Below are 12,307 nucleotides of genomic sequence, written 5' to 3' on the forward strand. Positions count from 1 at the left end.
CTGGCAAACTGGCAACATTGATAATTATTGTACCACTGTTGTCAATTCATTCAGATGTATTCCATAATAGCCAAGTTATATGGTGTTAAAGGTGGATCAACTTAGTCTAACAACTTCTTACTGGATCAACATAATACGGGAAGAGGACAATATATATATATATATATATAAATATATTATATGTATTATATGCATTAATAAACTTATTTATTCAGCAATAAAGTGAGATAAGTCTGTATATCTATTTATCTCACTTTATTAAAGATTAAAATGAGATGAATAGATCAACTAAAAGCAGGCGTACATAGTAACAATCCTTCGACTTTGTTAAAGTCAAATTATATCCTTGAATTTTTCCGAGGAATATCATAAAATTGGGGTAATACTCTTTTATGCTTGTATTCAGTTTATTGTCATGGCCGCAAAGTTCAAAAACAGAAATAATAAATTTCTATCCAATATGACCACCTCCATGCTCAAAGCTCAACTTCAGTCTATCGGATAAGTTTGCAAACATCAATCGGAACTTTGTAAAAGTTCAACAGAGTTTTGTCTTTCTGGATTGGAGAGAACATCTCACGTTTCATGTTACGGTTCGATTCGAAATCTAATGAAATAAATTCAGACCGGCGTTCTTAGTAAAACACTCGTAATTTAGCCACTGGAGTTGCTATCCCCTCTCCTCTCCCCTATGGCAGGGGGAGCCTCCTAATGCCACCGACAGTGGTCGCTAGTATTGATATTCTACTTGATCCCAACGACCGTCTACCGATTCCACCACCTACCACCTCCCAGCGAACAAGTGGCAGCCTTTGCCGGATCCGGGTTTCGTATACGAATGCTTCTGTTCTAAGGGTTACGAAAAAGCTCATTCAAGCATCGCTGGCTGGTTTCCATTATTTACCCCCAACTTTTGTTCCGAGTTTTTGTTTGTCGTTTTCCAATGTTTTAGTATTATAGCATCTTAAAATTACTTTATTTAAATTTCTGAAATGGCCGTCATAATTTGTACAATGATAATGAACTTAACTTAATGTTTTCAAACATCTTCACTTTTTTCATAGAGTATCTACCTTTATGATTAACTTTATACTAAAACGTGAGTTTTTTAGAACGACCCCTCTCAAAAAGTAAAAATAACATATGGTTTTCATATTAAGCAGATTCATCTCGCTTATGATTCATTATGTTAAAATGGATGAAATCAAATGATTCACATACCAAATAAAACTTTGCATTTATTGGGTAGCGGAGTGACTTGGTGACGGGTAGACGGGGTGACGAGGTGACGCGGTGACGGGGCGACGTGATAAGTTAAATATATATAATATATTTTATGCTACAGGCTTTGCTGCACTAAAATAATTCTTTATTACGGTCTGAATTTTAAGCATTTTTCAACAAACTCAAAGCGTTAAAAAAGGTGAAAAAACCGCCAAATTGCGAACGGGAAAGAATCTTATCGAGCCACGATTGAATTTGAACTTTTGGCTTAGGTATGTAAATGAAGAATTATTTCATGCTTCAGAGGTCGGATTTTCTATGTCGTAACTTATTTATAAAACAACATTAAAACTTTGTAAATGACTTTTAAACAAATACATCTTGTTATTGTCATCGAGATACAAAATAACCGATTGCTAGAAAACTTTATTAGAAATTTAATAAATATTTATTTTCATGTTTTTTACAGCTGAAAAGACTAAAGGGTTGTCAACTGTAATAATTAATTGACATGTTTCGAAACCAATGGTTTCTTCGTTAGGATAAACGTGTACTGAAAAATAATTTAGTAACTATATGTATTTGGTGAGCAAATCTGAAAAACCAGGTAATTTCTCATCTTCGTCTTCCCAATCTCCTTCCCCTCCCTTCTACCTTTATCCTCCTTACACACCCCAATTGGGGATGCCATAGTCTCTCTGGCTCCAGGCGGTTGTGAGCAGTTGTGCATCAAAGCATCGTTCGAGTGAAAAAATAGTAACGCGACAAATTAAACTTGCATTGAAAAATATTGCCACTATGGAAAATAAAAAGGGGTAGTGAGAATATTCCGCTACATTTATCTTGCAAGTTTAACTCAACGCTGATAAAGGGGATGGGATGTGGGGTAGTAGTAGTGGTCGTAGTGGCAGGGTCTCCGGAACAAAACTGCGGTTCGTGTAATCTTAACTAGTGATAGTGTCGCATCCGTCGCATGGAAGGCTATGCCGTATGGAACAAGGCGGCTACAAATTAAAATGCAAGGATATGGTGTCATGCTTCACATATAATTATAAAAAGATTTCAAATAAAATTCCGGTGCTATCCACTCAGTATATGTTCATTCGCCCCCTTACTTCTTGTAAACGCGGTGTAAATATACATAACGCGGCGCAAAACGTAAGGACAGTGAAAACTTTTGGCTTTTAAATACCCGATTTAAGGCGTTATATAGTTATAATGGCCTTAAGCTAGGCTTAAGGCAGGTTTTGATAAAGTAATGTCAATCTGATAAGTATCTAATCAGTAAGTCTACAATTATTTTAAAGAATACCGAGATAACTAATTTTCACTTAACATTTTTACCTCTAGACAGATCAATCATTTTGATGATCTATCTGTTCAAGAAATATGTTTCCATTTGAAAACGTTTGGTGATTTTCACCCCAAGTAAAAAAATATATATTATTTTCGGTATCCGGTCACGCTCATGTCACATTTATATTATTTTGGGTATCCGGACACGCTCATGTCACATTTATATTATTTTGGGTATCCGGACACGCTCATGTCACATTTATATTATTTTGGGTATCCGGACACGCTCATGTCACATTTATATTATTTTGGGTATCCGGACACGCTCATGTCACATTTATATTATTTTGGGTATCCGGACACGCTCATGTCACATTTATATTATTTTGGGTATCCGGACACGCTCATGTCACATTTATCTCTGTTTATCTTATTAAGTCTAATATTCAATTTAATGTATTAGTTGAAAATCTGTTGAGACGTTATAACTTTGTAAAGAATATTTAAATCAGTCAGTACCTTGGAATGCAGTTCGAGGAAATTGATCCTTATTGTGAGGACGGAATTGTTATAGGTCCTGTCATTCAATGAAACCCGGGTGTTCGGACTCCACACCTATTTAATATTCGTGGAATTTTCAGTCCTTTTTTCAGAAAATCTAGTATTGTTTCTTTGCACTTGTGGATTTTGTATAAGCTTCCACCCACGTTGCTTATGATTGTGAGTATAGTAAGTATGTACCAAGGAAGACCTTTTAATGGAAGTAAGCCCTTAGCACCGTCCAGTATTTTTAATTTGCTGTTTTGTTTGTATATATTTGGAGTGACAATTTTTTATCAATGCAGTTTGAACATGTTTAAGACAAGAAATGCTCTCTCCCCATGATCGTATTCCATATCCAAGGATAAATTCAGCAATTTAATAATAAACGAGCTTAAATGCAAAATGGTGATAAACCACGGAAGTAAAAATCCATGGAGAGGCATTAGAACCCATATTTCTTCCTAGAGAATAAAGCATATTTTTTAATGTTCCTGTAATTCGGTAAGTAAGTACAAGGCCACATCGGGGATTTATCTTAAATAAATTTTGGCTAGTCAAGTTATCTAGAATACCTACTTCAAATTAATATTCAACAAAAGTAGAAGAATACGTAATTACGGTTGATCGTTGATAAAGTGAGCTCATTGATATAATAACCTATCTATTCACTTGAAGTACATAATTAGGTACATCCGATTAAATTGGTAACTAGGTACATAGAATACATGGGTGGGCTAATCAACAAATATTAACAAAGTCGGGCAGTAATGTTTGAATATTGTTTGAAAATGTAATTATTGATATTCTTCACTTCGATTGCACTAGTTATTTTTTTGTAAACACAGCAAATACCCAAATTTATGATGGCTAATGATGTAGCATAGGGTAGTGTAGCGGACCTAAGAAATTTTGTGTAAGTAAAATAAAATTTCAGTATTCATGACAAAAACCCTAAAATAACATGGTGGTCTTTATGTTTCCAACTCAAATTACAAATCACTTCAGCCCAGCTTAATCGACGCTGCAAATCTCTTTCTCGGAAACTGATACAAAAATAAAAAATGTTGACATTAGTATTATAAATAGGAATATAGGATAGGTTAAATAATTTCATTCGCAACAGAGATTTATCTAGTCTCGATCTTGGCACACACTTCTTGCCTCATTAATTATTCTGACTCTTGACATGGCTTAACTTAAGTATCTGATTCACTTGATCGTGCCATGTCTCCCTCGGGCGTCCCCGATTTCTGTTATCATTCGCATTTGCGTCATATATTCTCTTCACACTCCTTTCTTCGCACATTTCCTAAACATGCTCAAACCATCTAAGCGTTCCTTTCTTAATCTTATTCATTACGCTCACATCAGCCTTCCACTTTTTGCGGATCTCCACATTTCATACACGATCATATATGGTTTTACCACACGTACGCCTCAAGGATCACATTTCAACAGCATTCAGTCTACTTTTATCCTTTCTCTGCCAGTTCTATGCTTCACTTCCATACATCAGGGAAGGTACCAGCAATCCATTGTGGACAGCTAACTTTGCTTCTTTGAACATTTTTTTTCTAGCGCCAACTGCGTTTAGTCCTCCATTAATGAAGTTATATACATTTACCCTTCTTTCAATATCTCTGTCGGCTTTTCCATCTCTCGTAAACATACTTCCTAAATATACAAACTCATCCACCTGCTCCAAGTATTCACAACTATATTGCACACTGTTTTCGTACTCTATCTTTCAAACATCATTACTTTTGACTTACTTACATTCATCAATAACTCATTCTTCATACATACTTCGTTCATCCTATACACGAGACACTGTAGATCTTTCATACTGTTAGCAATCAGCATCGCATCATCAGCATACAAGTCATCATACTTTCAGATTACTCTAATTAGAGCCCAATCCCACCTCTTTCAATTCTTGCATACAATTATTCATATATATATAGATTGAATAACCACAGTGACATTACGCAGTCTTGCTTTACACCTTTTGTGATATCAAACCACCCCGTAAAACCACCGTAAAAATGTCAATTTATTTTAAAAAACGCGTCATAGTATGATATATAACATCACAACTGCCATTCTACAAATAATTCAACACTCCTCACGCACCAACAATAAACCAGTCTCTAATTCCGATATACATCAGCACAAAATACGATTGCAAAATCAAATACCTACACTTATCGTCATTTACTTACATGAATAAATTTGGAATTAACTCTGTTGTCTTTCCCGAAATAAGTTTTGTAAACTCACTGGGAATAATACATTATAAATTTGTTATTATTTTGTAATGTATTATATTCTAATAAATAAATAATTATTAATGAATTACATAGTTGTTCCGGTAATATAAATAGGTAATTGTTTAAATTTTATTTATTTAATGCTAGTTTTAGCTAATTTGGCTCTGAACATCGTCGCCGAATGCAAAAGCATTCTTCACTCAAAATAATTAAACACGGAAGACAAATCGTGCAAACTGTTGTGAAGACTAACTGCGAGCGAATTATGTCTGTACAAGTTTTTTCGCCCCAAATTTCAAACGGTCTGACCTTGACCCTGAGAATGCCCTAAAAGCTGCTTACCATACTTTTCATACAGATTTTCATTCCTTAGGTTCTTACTTGCATGGGCAAGACAAACTTCAATGTATTTAATTTCACAATAAATGTTTTTTTCTTTCTAAACTAACGTTTAAAGGTAACCCATGTCTCATATCCATCACACTGTTTGAACAGGAGCTGTTGTATTCTTGAATGGTTTCAATTTCCTGATTCTCTGCGAACACGAAACGATACTGTACATTGTACTCCGTATAGAGATAGATACTTGTAAGAACAATGAACAAGACGCGAGGGTGGTATTGTATCTCCCTAGCGAATAGTTTCACAATACATTGTAGGGGAGGTCAGGTACACCATCAACTTTCGCAAGATAAGTACTGAAAAGCTTCATATACGGGGGCTTTGAGGAAATTTGTGTTGCTACTTTTAAGATCTAACTCAGACCTCAACTCATTGGAAAATATATGTTCTCAACATTAGCTTCTTATACGTAATTCTGTTCACCTTGTAATGACAGTGTCGTAGACTGAAGTCGAATGTGGCCTTAGCACATCTAAATGTAAGGAAATCCTTATTTTTTTAATATTTTATGTTTATTCTTCACCGCAAAACTTTTCAAAAACTCTGCGATTCACTTCACAATTGGTGAAACGCGAGACGATCACTACCTCACTGCAATCCTTCAAAGACCAAACATTGTGTTGACACTGCTTGAATGAAAGATATCATGTTTCATACCTGTTAATAACCCGTACCTTTACATGGTACTACGTCCCCAACGCGGATGATCAAGTAACTATCATTAAAACCAATACAATTCACAAGTTATAGTGAAAACATTTTATGAGGAAAAAAGGGCACCTCGCTCCCCTTTTTTCTCCTGTGTGGAATATTTTGTGGGTGAAGAAAATAATGGAGGAAGCGATGGAGTGGAATGAAAAGAATGTGTAGAAAAGTAGTATTCTGATCTAGTTAATTAATGCATGTGTAGTTTATAACCACATACCTAGATTGCATGTAGTTGGAAATACTTTTGCAGAAATAATCGATGTATTCTACTACACGGAATATAGCTACAAGAAGATTATAATAAAATTATTCAATAATAATTACTAACCTTAGCATAATAAATACTATTTTCTGCTTTTGTTACATATAATTTAAGACGCAAATTTTAATTAATGATTGGGTTAGCTGGAAGAAATAGGATGTAACCTATAAGCTATACCCTTTATCCTCTGTATTTTTGTGCAATAAATATTTTTTTGAATTTTGAATTACATTTCCACTAAATTATAACTTATATCACTAGATTGTAAATTCTCGTATGGGCGGGTAATATAATAAACAAATTACTATTAAAATTTCCAATGTTGTAAACCTTTTGGCCTAGGCCAGAACCAACTTTGGTGTTGTGGTTGTTGCTATAAATTATACTTATTTTCTCAGTCATATACAAGTTTGTTTTATTTGTTTCTCAGCAGGCACCTATTGACAACTTGCATGGTATATTTTTAAACGGTTTGTATGTATAATAATTAATCGATATATTAAATGAACAGAATGTATATAAACCGATTGCTTTGAAATGTTGACACAACGTTGTATTTGAATACACCTACCTATATTATACATATAGCGCCGTCCGTTGGACGTTAAAGCAACACTCACTATTGTTTCTCTATCTGCACACACAAACTGAGCCACAGCAATAGGTGGCGGGGTACAGCTAGTATTATGTATGTTTAAATTGAAGTACAAACCTTATATAACAAACGAGTTAAAAAAACAGTAAAATTAATATTTCTATAGATATAAGTAGGTAGATAAGGTATTACAAAATTCAAGGGCTACAGTAGGGCATCAATGTGAATCATCTGTATCTAATAAACATTTTATTAGTTTATATTTGACTTTTGTATTATAAATGCTATTTTTTTAATTAATATTAATAATTTATTAAACAACTAGCGACCCGCCCCTGCTTCGCACGAGTGCAATGCACTAATGTGGAATCATAAGAGTCCGAGCGACATATTCTGTAGGTACTATCTGATCCGTTTTTAGCGCTTTGACATTGACACTTATAGTTCCAAAAAGTTATTTTAGTAACAATTTTAATTTATTTATTTTTCGCAATAACTTTATTGAGTAAAACCTCAAATTGTAATATTTAAATATTGAAGACAATATTAGTGATTTTATTAGTGATTAGGACGTGACCTAGATGTGACCGTATCCTTTTCTGATTTTTCTGTTTCAGATTTTCGTTTAGAAATCACTAATATTGTCTTCAATATTTAAATTTTAATTTACGTAATGTGTTTATTTTTTATTAACATTTGTTTGGAAAAATACATTCATTAGATTATATTATTTTATTTTTTTTATTTTATTTTATTTTATTTGGGAAACAAACAGTTATACAAATATATTTTAATACAAATCATTTTTACCATGTTGCATAAACTAGTAAAGTTTCCACAGAAGATTCATTTATATATAGGTAGAAAAACATATGAATATAAATAATACAATACAATATAAATACTAACTAGTAGAAAAGGAAAATCTCCAAAATAATAAAAATAAAAAAAACTACAGATTCAACCCATACAAAAACAATACACACACTAACACTACTAAGTTTCCCGCAACGATCGAACGCTACTCTCTTAGGAATGCTATGAATCCTGCGAGGCTCGTATTGAACACATCGATATTTGTGCATAATCTATTAAAGGTGCTACAGCTTCTTCTTATAAATACATTTTCAACATAATTAGTATTGCTCTTAGGAATATAAAATGTGTCCGGAGATCGAGTTACTCTTAATGGACATCTGAAATGAATATTTTGTAAAAGGTATGGGCTATCAATAAAATAGTGGATTATCTTATATAGCATTACTAGGTCTCTGATATCTCGGCGTTGATCAAGAGTTTTAAGGTTCATGGACACATTGTTTTCATCATTTCGCATGCGATAAGAGACATATTTCAAAAACTTTTTCTGAACTCTTTCTATGTTTGATTTATATGTAGAATTATGAGGGTTCCACACTGTTGATGCATACTCTAGGTGGCTTCGGACGTAAGATATGTAGAGAATCTTAAATGTTTGTGGATTTTTGAAAACTGAACATACTCTAAGTATAAATCCCAGCGTTTTCAAAGCCTTCGACGTAATATGCTCGATATAAGATTGAAAAAGAAGCTTACTGTCCATTAGGACTCCAAGATCTCTAATCACATTTACCCTGTTTAAGAGTTTGTTTTTAATTTTGTAGGGATATAATATTGTGTGTTTCTTTCGAGAGTAAGATATGACGCTGCATTTGTCTGCATTCAAAAGAAGGTGATTTTTTTAAACAATATTCATTCACCAGAGAGTCAAGGTCATGCTGGAGTTCTATGCAATCCATCTCAGACTTTATGATTTTGACTATCTTTTTGTCATCAGCATATAAGTATAGCTGAGAATTACGGATAATTATGCTAACGTCATTCATAAAGATATTAAATAAAAGGGGGCCAAGGTGAGATCCCTGGGGTACTCCTGAGGTTACGGGCACGAAACTAGAGCAAAACCCTTGAAAAGTTACAGCTTGTGTACGATTGTAGAGGTAAGAGGCTAACCAACGAAGGAGGTCACCGTGTATACCCATTGCTTCGACTTTCTCAATTAAAATGCTGTGTGGGATTTTATCAAAGGCTTTGGAATAGTCTGTGTAGACTACATCTATTTGATATCCGTTATCCATAGCAACAAGGACTGTGTCAACAAACTCACAAAGGATAGTTTCTGTTGATTTTTTGGTCATGAAGCCGTGTTGATTCGGAATAATGTGTGGCCGTATACAAGGAAAAATATTATCATAAACAATTTTTTCAAAAAGCTTACCCATTACATTTAGTTTAGAGATCGGTCTGTAATTTTCAATATTGTGCTTGTCTCCTTTTTTTAATATAGGTACAACATATGAGCTTTTCCATTGCTGCGGAAAAATGCCAGAAGACAGTGAGGTTTTAAATATTTGACTTAGCGGATAACATAAAACACCAGCGCAATTCTTTAAAAACACTGGGTGTATACCATCAGGCCCACTGCCTTTGGTAGGGTCTAATGATTTAAGATATTAACAAACTAATTCAACGTCCATATTAACATTACTTAGATTGAGTACTGAGGTGTTTGAATTATATACTCGAGAGGTAGACGAGGTGCACGGGGTGTGGGATTCGAAGGAGGATTGGAAATGTATATTGAATAAGTTACTTATAGCTTCCCCACCCGATACATGCTGAGAGTTAAGATACATATTGTTAGGTAGTTCAGAGCTTTTTTGCTTAGATTTAACAAATGTCCAGAAATGTTTGGGATCGGTATTAATATTAGATTCGGCCATATTAATGAAATTGTCATAGCATACTTTCTGCATGCACTTTTGTCGTTCTCGAAGAAGAGAGAAAGTATGATAGTCTGAGTAACGGTTATAAATTTTGTATTTTTTATGAAATTTAAGTTTTTCTTTAATTACTTTTTTTAAGCCAGAGCTGTACCACGGAGGATATCTAGAGTCTATGTTAACTGTTCTGGATGGTACGTGTGCGTCAATTACCTTATTTAATTCAGAATAGAAACGCGCTGTGAGTGAGTCTACATTACTGCTGTTTAAGGTCGTTGTCCAGTCAACGGCTGCCAAGGCGCTATTAATCAGTACATAGTCAGCGCGGTGATAGGAGCGGACCGTGCGCGATCGCGGGGTTTGGAGGGAAGGCTCGTGGGATATGCGCAGCGCCAACTCTAAGGAGCGGTGATGTGCATCTTCTGGCACTTGTGGAGTGTTGCAACCACTTACCGTGCACACGTTACTCGAGATTACCAGGTCGAGAATACGTTCGTTTATATTAAGTTGGTTGTTGAATTGACGGAAGCCAGTAAAGTCTAAGAAATCAGAGAGAGTTGAAGTAAGTGCATCGATTGAGGATCCGTTAAGTAATAGACCACCGTCTGCGGTCAAAGGCAGAAGCCATGGGGCATGTGATATGTTGAAGTCTCCTAATAGAAGGAATTCATCATTGGGGAAATTTGTATACAACTCAGATATAAATTCAAAAAAGTCACTTAAAGATTTAATCTGCACCGCGCCCTGCACGAAGTATGAACAGTATATACGTAGTTTAGAAACATGCCCACTAGGGCCTAGTGCAAGAGTTGCTGTCGCTATTTCTGCGCGTTGGACAGGAGGGAGAGAGGTTGAGGGGCACGTCGGCAGTTCGCGGCGCACTGCAATCAGTGATCCACCGCCGAGCGCCTGTCCCAACCGCACATAGTCGCGATCACAACGATACACTACATAACGGTTATCAAATAATTCCGAGTCAAATATACTTGGCAGAAGCCAAGTCTCAGTCAAGCATATTACGTCATAATTGGCATTAAGAACGCTGGAAAGAAATACATGAGTCTTAGTTCGCAGACCTCTAACATTTTGATAATATATATTCAATTCACCGAGAACATGCATTTGAATGGAGTATATAGGTCAAACATATGTGTAAACAATAATAATGGAATATGTTGAATTTCGAAAACATAGAAGAGATTAATTGAATATGTAGAGATATAATTGAAATGTTGGTATTGAAAAATGTATAATAGTATTAAAAAAATTAAAAATTCTAAAGGGATCCTAAGTTTAGAAATCCAAAACATTACATTTTCATGGTTACAATAATAACACACATTTGTAGCGATTGCAATAGACTGATACAAAGATAAAAAACCGGTTAAGTACTTGCTATAAACTAAAAGATCTGTCAGTATACTAAGAGTGAGAAAAATAAGAGTAATCACAATCTTTTCTAAATACTCGTACATATTTAAAAAAAATTATTTTCATGGATAAATTCCTTTAGCCAAGTTTCGCATATAAGATAAATATCAAAATTGTTCAAAAAGACCTGATTTAAGAAGTTATGAGTTTTTGTGGGAAGACCTCGCACATTTTTAAAATTCAAGTTAAGCATTTTATATATTATGTTTGTGAAATTGGCTGGAAAATATTTTATAAATATAAAATAAATATTTTGTGACTGGGGGTAATTTTGAACATCCGAATTATGTGTTTGTTTCTGGTAAATTATATTGTCTATGATTCCAAGAGACGTTAGTTTTGACAGATTGATAGGTATATCTATGGACATATTCACATGATTAATGAATTGTAAACAAGCCCTAAAAATAACAATATTACTATGACTTAACATTATTTCATAAGTATTTGGTAGTATTTTGTACTTAACACATGGTGATAATTCGTGTGTTGCAACGAATGACAAATTGTGTACAATATTCAGATATTTCCATCCTTGCCAGAGATTATATTTGACATTTAAGGTTAATTTTCTAAAGGGGCCTGCGTTTGTAAGGCAGGTTGAAGTGTCTTCAATTTGGAGAGTCTGTTGACATCATCTTGATAAAAAATTAACATTATAGGGGTTGAATCACTTACACGAACGAATATTTTGGAGTTTTTTACCCAGCAGTAGCGAATTTTTTTTCCATTTTTATATCTCGACATTGTTTTAGAAGATGTTGGTTTTTAGAGGTTAAATGGTCATTAATGTAAATTCTACTGACTCCAGGAA

This window comes from Hesperophylax consimilis, chromosome 2, assembly GCF_061612785.1.
Source record: "Hesperophylax consimilis isolate HC1 chromosome 2, BYU_Hcon_1.0, whole genome shotgun sequence".
NCBI lineage: Eukaryota > Metazoa > Arthropoda > Insecta > Trichoptera > Limnephilidae > Hesperophylax > Hesperophylax consimilis.